This window comes from Mirounga angustirostris, unplaced genomic scaffold (assembly GCF_029215605.1).
Source record: "Mirounga angustirostris isolate CCGP_5_RB_7025 unplaced genomic scaffold, mMirAng1.0.hap1 SCAF_14, whole genome shotgun sequence".
Lineage (NCBI taxonomy): Eukaryota > Metazoa > Chordata > Mammalia > Carnivora > Phocidae > Mirounga > Mirounga angustirostris.
In genome coordinates this window covers 92184563-92193253 of record NW_026991722.1, presented here as the reverse complement: position 1 = coordinate 92193253, position 8691 = coordinate 92184563, and positions in this window count along the sequence as shown.

The window sequence follows — 8691 nt, the reverse complement described above, 5'->3', positions numbered from 1 at the left end:
TTCTTAGCCTTTGTTGTTTTGTTTAAGATACTGTTTGTTGTTTAACATTTGTGAATTTTATGCAGTCAAAATACAAAGTTTTCTCCTGATAACAAGCATACACTCCCATGCACGTGGGCATGTGCACATGCACACACCCCAGGATGCAAATCTAGACTACTGTAGTTGTTATGAATTCATATTTTAGTCCTTAATTCTTATTTTAGTCCTAAATTCATGGGATTAGTTTAATCTTAAACTTATAGATAGGAAAGCTTAAGAATCTGCAACCATTTCTACCTTGTTCCGTGATTTTTTTCTTAATCTTTGTTGTTTTGTTTAAGATACTATTTATTGTTTAACACTTATATTTTCTAAGCAGTCAAAATACAAAGTCCTCTCCCGATGACAAGCATACACTCCCATGCACGTGGACGCGTGCACACGCACACGCCCCAGGATGCAGAATCTAGACTATTGTACTTGTTTTGTGAGTACCTGAAAATGTAAAAATAGAATTGCCAATTTCATTAATTGCTTGTAGATAAATAAATTACTGAAAGGAAAAAAACGTGTGTGTAATGTGTAAAGAGAGGAAAGTCTCCTTGATCTTCTGCACAGAGAGCAGAGTGTCCCGATGGACCAGAGAAGATCCCAGGCAGGAGCGCTTCTCCCACATGGTCTGGAGGAAGAGGCCCGGGGACAGTCCCCAGGTGCAGCAGGGAGGAGGGCAGGACCAAGGAGGGGGCTCCCAGCCTCCAGCCACAGGGGGAGGCGGTCCCACCCCTGGGCCTGGAGGGAGGACAGGGAAGTGGCATCTGCTGAGCCCAGTGGGGGGCTGTCCCAGGAATGGGGCAAAGTGCCCCCCTCTGCCATCCAGACCTCCATGGACTGCTGGGCAAGGAGGCAGCCCCCAGAGGGCCTGAGTGCAGGTAGGGGAGTCAGCCTCGGGCACAGGGCAGGCAGAAAAGGGTCCAGGAGCAATTTGGAGAAGGACGCGCACTCATGATTCTATTTGATCCAAAGTGTGCCTGTGTGTATTATTTGCTTTCATTCGCACCCACATATGTAGTGAGTATCTCTGCAGCTTCTAAGATGTCTTTAGCGCTGTCCTGCAGCATGGGATGGGGCCCGAGGACCCCCAGGGCTTCTGTCCTAGTGGGGGCAAGGCCAGAGAATCAAGAATAAGGGGACAAGGAACAGCAATCTCTGTTCTGCAGAGAATTCCAGTAGGGTGATGACTACAGGGGTCAGGGGCCACAACCAGAGGGGACATTCAGGCTGAGATGAAGGTCACAGGAGGTAGTCTGGGAGAGCAGGGGGCAGAATATTCCAGGCAGGGAGCACAGGAGTATAAAGGCCGAGGCAGGGCTGTGCTGCCGGGGCTGGGGAAACCAGGCACAGGTGAGAGGGAAGGGGGCAGGCAGCAGGGCCCCTGCACAGAGCTCTCCCTCGTGCAGGGTACAGACACCCGGGGCGGGTGTAGACCTGGAGACAGGGGCTGGAGGCTGGGCACGGGTGTGATGTGTGTTCTGCACAGATCTGCGTGGCTTTGGGGACAAGGGAACGAGGGAGGGGGAGACGGGGCTGGATTCTGGGAGGGGGCTCACGGGGTCTGCATGGAGCACTGGGGGCTGGCACTGGGGTGGTCATCATGGAGATGGAGGGGGAGGACAGATCGGGGCTGTGTTGGGGCAGTTGGGGGGTCAGAGGAGAGGCAGGAAGAAAGACTCCCACCTTCTGTAAGATCGCTGTGTGTTGTCTGGGCGTCCTCAAGGAACCCTTAGAGAAATCTCTGCGTGGGGCCCTGAGGAGAGTCAGCAAGGCATGGACCCATTGCACGCAGTGGGGAGCCAGCTTTCTGAGGAGTGCGGCGTGGAGTAGGCCTGTCCATTCGGGCTCCCGCCAGGTTTCCACCGTCCCTGACGGCCCTCGTGAGCAGGTGGTCTCACCTCCCAGCTGCTCCCACAACAGGGACCCCAAGGGCAGCTTCGGGAGGGGCTGGAGCGCAGGGGGAGGATTTCCAAGGGGACGCACGTCCTACCTGATGGAGCCGACGCTGCTACCAGTGGGAACCACAACAAATACTACGTGTCCTCCCACAGAGTCACAGGCAGCAGGAGAGAGAGGCTCGGGGACTGGACGTGCTCCTGAAGGTGGCATGTGCTCTCATTGCTGGGCCATCCCGCCTCTCTAACTGTCCCTGCTGCAGGCTGGGGTGGGGTGGCAGGGCAGGGGGGCTCTCCGGAGGAGGAGGCCTCTGAGCTGAATACTGATCAATGAGGAGGAGTTACCGATGGTGCTTTCACAGTTTAAAGAGCATTGGAATCTCTTGGAGACCTTGTCACAGAACAATTCAGATTGCGCAGGTTGTGGAGCTGAGACCCTGCACGGCCCCCATATGCTGTCTATGCTGGGACCAGATGTGGAATAACAAGGATCCTTAGATGATGATGGGATAGGAGTGGGGGAAGTTGGTTTGTGCAGGAGAATTTCTGGCAGAAGGCTCAGCACAGGCCAAACACAGGGCAGAAAACAGCCTAGTCTGGGTGAGCAAGGCAAGTTTGTGCTGTTAGTTTTCTGGAGTCCAGTGCCGATTGGCTCAGAAGGGAATTCTACCAAACATTTAAAGAAAAATTAATACCTATTTTTCTGAAGCAGTTTCAAAAAATAGAAATGGAAGGAAAACTTCCAAACTCATTCTATAAGGTCAGCATCACCTTGATCCCAAAATCAAAGAGCCCAATAAAAAGAATTTCAGACCAATACCCTTGATGAAAATGGATGCAAAAATTCTGGCTAAAATACTAGCCAATAGGATCCAACAGTACATTAAAAGGATTATTCTCCAAGACCAATGGGATTTATTTCTGGGCTAGAAGGGTGGTTGAACACCTGCAAACCAATCAACCTAATACATCAGATTAAGAAAATAAAGGACAAGAACCATATGATCCTCTCAACTGATGCAAAAAAAATATTTGACAAAATACATCATGCTTTCTTGATTAAAACTCTTCACAGTGTAGGGATAGAGGGAACATACCTCAATATCATAAAAGCCATATACGAAAAACCCACAGTGAATTTTTCAATGGGGAAAAACTGACAGCATTTCCTCTAAGGTCAGGAACACAACAGGGATGTCCACTCTCACCACTGCTGTTGAATATAGTACTAGAACTCATAGCCTCAGCAATCAGACAACAACAACAAAAGCATCCAAACTGACAAAGTAGAAGTCAAACTCTCACTCTTCACAAATGTCATGATACTCTATGTGGACAACCCAAAAGACTCCACCCCCAAATTCCTAGAACTCATACATGGAATTCAGCAACCTCTTTGACTTCAACTGTAGCAATTTCTTTCTAGACACGTCTCCAAAGGCAAGGGAAACAAAAGCAAAACTGAACTACTGGAACTTCATAAAAATAAAAAGCTTTGCACAGCAAAGGAAATAGTCGACAAAACCAAAAGACAACTGGCAGAATGGGAGAAGATATTCCCTATTTTCTTATCAGATATAGGGCTAGTATCCAAAATCTATAATGAATTTATCCAACCCCACACCCAAAGAACAAAGAATCCAATCAAGAAATGGGCAGAAGACATGAACAGACATTTTTCCAACGAAGACATCCAAACGGCCAACAGACACATGAAAAAGTGCTCAACATCGCTCGGCCTCAGGGAAATCCAAATCAAAACCTCAATGAGATATCACCTCACACCAGTCAGAATGGCTAAAATTAACAAGTCAGGAAAAGACAGATGTTGGTGGGGATGTGGAGAAAGGGGAATCCTCCTACACTGTTGGTGGGAATGCAAGCTGGTGCAGCCACTCTGGAAAACAGTATGGAGGTTCTTCAAAAAGTTGAAAATAGAGCTACCATACGATCTAGTAATTGCACTACTGAGTATTTACCCCAAAGATACAAATGTAGGGATCCGAAGGGGTACGTGCACCCCAATGTTTATAACAGTAATGTCCACAATAGCCAAACTGTGGAAAGAGCCAAGATGTTCATCAACAGATGAATGAATAAAGAAGAGGTGGTATATATATACAATGGAATACTATGCAGCCATCAAAAAGAATGAAATCTTGCCATTTACAACGACATGGATGGAACTGGAGGGTATTATGCTGAGAGAAATAAGTCAATCAGAGAAAGACATGTATCATATGACCTCACTGATATGAGGAATTCTTAATCTCAGGAAACAAACTGAGGGTTGCTGGAGTGGTGGGTGGTGGGAGGGATGGGGTGGCTGGGTGATAGACATTGGGGAGGGTATGTACTATGGTGAGCGCTGTGAAGTGTGCAAGACTGTTGAATCACAGATCTGTACCTCTGAAGCAAATAATACATTATATGTTAAAAAAAAAAAAAAGAAGAAGAAGAAGAAGAAGATAGCGGGGGGGAAGAATGAAGGGGGGGAAATCAGAGGGGGAGATGATCCATGAAAGGCTATGGACTCTGAAAAACAAACTGAGGGTTCTAGAGGTGAGGGGGGTGGGAGGATGGGTTAGCCCAGTGATGGGTATTAAAGAGGGCACATTCTGCATGGAGCACTGGGTGTTATACGCAAACAATGAATCATGGAACACTACATCAAAAACTAATGATGTAATGTATGGGGATTGACATAACATAATAAAAAAAAAAGAGAAAAAAAAAACACAATGAGATACTACCTCACCTCAGTCAGAATGGCTAAAATTAACAAGTCAGGAAATGACAGATGTTGGTGGGGATGCGTGTAAAGGGGAACTCTCTTACACTGTTGGTGGGAATACAATCTGGTGCAACCACCCTGGAAAACAGTGTGCAGTTTTCTCAAACAGTTGAAAATAGAGCTACCTTATGACCCAGAAATTGCACTATTGGATATTTACCCCAAAGATACAAATACAGTGATCTGAAGGGGCACCTGCACCCCAATGTTCATAGCAGCAATGTCCACAATAGCCAAACTATGGAAAGAGCCCAGATGTCCATCAAAAGGTGAATAGATAAAGAAGATATGGTATATATATACAATGGAATACTACTCAGCCATCAAAAAAATGAAATCTTGCCATTTGCAAAGATGTGGATGGAATTAGAGGGTATTATGCAAAGTGAAATAAGTCAATCAGAGAAAGAAATTATCATACGATCTCACTCATATGTGGAATTTAAGAAACAAAACAGAGGGTCATACAGGAAGAGAGGAAAAAATAAAAGAAGACATAATCAGAGAGGGAGATAAACCATAAGAGACTCTTAATCTCAGGAAACAAACTGAGAGTTGCTGGAGGGGAGGGAGGTGTGGGGATGGGGTAACTGGGTGATGGGCATTAAGGAGGGCATGTGATGTAATGAGCACTGGGTATTATATAAGAGTGATGAATCAGTGAACTCTACTTCTGAAACTAATAATACATTATATGTTAATTAATTGAATTTAAATTTTAAAAAATGGTATAACTAAGTTAAGAATAAATTAAAGAATGAAAGAACCAGGTGTTAATTTAGGAAAGAGATTCAATGCCAAGTACTGACTATTGTTAACTATTTTCCATCTATAATTTTTATTCCTATAACCATATCCTGAGTTATCAGGCAAATAGAAACTTATTGAATAAAAAGTATAAGGTACCACATTTCTCAGAGGGCGTGGCCCACCCTCTTAAACAGAATATGCATTTGATTAATAAATACTAATTTAATGATCTTTGTTAAAAAAAATCAATGTATTTCCTCTACATCCAAAACATGTTTTCTAAATCAGGAATTTCTTAAATTAAGGCTTTACAATGTTTGACATTGGACAAAACAGGCAAATAAGTCTAAGTGGCCTGGAGGCCTGATTTCTGGGCCTGAGGACCCCACCCAGGACTTCAAATCACCCTTGGACCTCCTTTTGCAGCAGATCAAGTGCTTCAGTGTTATCTGAGCGGATAGGAAAGGGAATGTTACCGTGAGCGATCATCAGATGGGCACCTGAAACTATTGGGTCTTAGACTCTTACTCCATTCTCTCCCTTTTGAGGCTAACTCCAATTAGGAATCTGTAAAGACTTACTGAACACTATGGCCAACTTGACTTGACTTTTCTTACCTTGGCACATATGCAAAACGAGTCGTTTTCATAAGTTTCAAAATGGTTGTTGCGAGTGACAGTTAAGTTGGAATTTATTTTAAATTTCATCCCCTCCCCTCCCCACAACTTCCTGTGAGATAAGCCCCTTCTGCTGCCCAGTGAAGAATCAAGCGCCTGGCATGGTAATTGAGGAGAAATCTAGCAATGAATTTTCTTACTGATTTTTGTCATTTAGAGTAGAGCTCCAAGACATTTGTGTGGGGTAAGCACTGCTGTTTTACAAACAGAGATGTTGAATAAAGATAGATTCCCTTAGCTCACCAGACATAGTAGCTTAATAAATGCTCAAGATTGTCTCTTATGCTAAATGCTAAATTCACATTTCCCTCTCCTACACGCACATTAGTTTAGAAGAATGAATCCCAAAGACGAAACAAATATACTTCCCTGAGTGGTAAGAATCAATAGTCATTCCACTACATTAAAATGCCTGTTCGGCCATTTTTATTTGATATGCAAAGATCAATATTAATATCTCATAAACACATGTGATTCTGTACCCAGTGGCATTTATTTTCAGTATGAAGAGCATGCTTCTGCAAAAAGCTGGTATGTTCATGCATAAACTCATCCTGACATAGACCTCTCCCCTAACCTTGAAATCTGCAGATGCCCCTCCATCCCAGTGTGCTCCGCTGGAAGCACCTTTAATACTGCAGATGAGTGGAGTAGAAGAATGACTGGAAATGCTCAAGAGTGCCAGGCGAATACTTTTGTGTTACCTCATAGCTGGAAGACAAGTAGCTGATGTACAATTCTTTGGTTACAACAACAAAGTGTAACTCGAAGGGAGAGGGACTTTTTAAAAATAATAAATGCAAGTTGTGTGTAAATAATATAATAAGTACATTTTTAAATGAAGGGACTAAAAGCCAGCACCAGGACCTTCTCAGTAATAGAGTGATGACATTAGCTTACACTTTCAGTCCTTTGCATTCATCGTGGACTCACTCTCACTCTCATAACAACCATATGGGGACAGGACAGGCTTTATTATCCACAAACATAGATGAAAAATTTGGGGTTTCAGATATATAAAATGATGTCTGTGGTCATAATGTTAGTAAGCCATTGTGCAGGAGCCCTTAAGTCCCGATATTTTCCTTTAGGTAGCAGTCTGAGATAGGCAGCCCTGGAGGAATTCCTTCTTCCCCTCTCCCTGCTAACTATAACTTTGCTCAATTACAGTTCATTAACACCAAGTAGTGTTTAAAAAGGCCAACCTGGCCAGTAGAAAGAGGAAAGATGCCATCAGCAGAGGGTGGGAGGTAGCAGCCCACCTGGACTGAGAATACACAGACTAGGAGATATTCAGAGTTATCAGAAACCGGAGGAGTCAGTAGGTAGGAAATACAAAGACTGACAGCGTGGCCATATGGTACAATTAGGGGCCGGAGAAGGCAGTCCACCAATAAATAACCAGAGTAGTGACTGTTAGGTGACAACCAAGGTTGAAATGCTATGGATGGGTCTCACGTTTTACTGGACGAGAAGAGTTGGTAAGCTGTCCATCTATTTCAGGCCTAGGAATAGCATCATTAACTAAATGATACCAGTGTCCTCTGTCTCATGAGTCTGATTAGTATTTGATCCCACTATTTCTTGTGGCAACCACACCCACCTTATCATTACTGATAAAATGTAACCACATGCCTCCTAAAAAAACCAAAATCACATCAACTGCACCTTCGGTACCCAGGCAGAGTTCAGAATCTCTAGAAAATATATGTGTATACACTGCAAAAGGATGTACACACACATACATCTACAAACATACACAGAGCAGACGCAATTAGTATATATGTGCACACATACAAGTATACTCATGTCTGTGTACGTCTATCAATATAAAGGGGTGTGTGGCAGGAATTTGATGTGATGCGGAGACACACACAAAAACACACAGGTGAGCCTCAGAGAAGCCACACTGACTGCCAGCTACAAACGGGCTCCAACTTCCCACTCAGTTCGCAGGGAGGTTCACACAGGGCTCCCCTCGTGATTCACTTTTCCTGGAAACATACAGCATGAGGATTCTAACCCATCACACCTGCCCCTCAAGTTTTTAACTTAGGAGAAAATGTCACCTTGGAGCTCAACTAGTTTGGAATCATAGACACCTAGGTCCTCACAGTCCCTGCATCCTCAGACTAACCAGACTCTTCTCCAGAGGGACTGACTCCAAACACACTTCAGTTCTTGCCCCTTCTTCCCATCCTGACAGCAGCCCCACAGTCCCCTCTGCAGAGAGGCCTCCTCTAACCTCTCCCCACATACTCCCTGCCTGTCATTTTGTCTGATGTCACTTCATTCTCTGCACGTCACCCAACACTGCACATGTTCTTCTATAATTATTTTATTAATTGATCATTTTGTGTTTATTGTCATCCTAACTGGTCAGGAAGATTAAGGCAATACACGCACATCTCAACAAGAGGCATGAATGTTCAGATGCTTATTTTTCTCCCACAGAAATAAGTCTGAGGTCAGATGGTGGTTCTCCAGGTACTCACTTTTTCTCCCACCATCACTACTATGGAGGCTTTGCTTTGCCTTATTG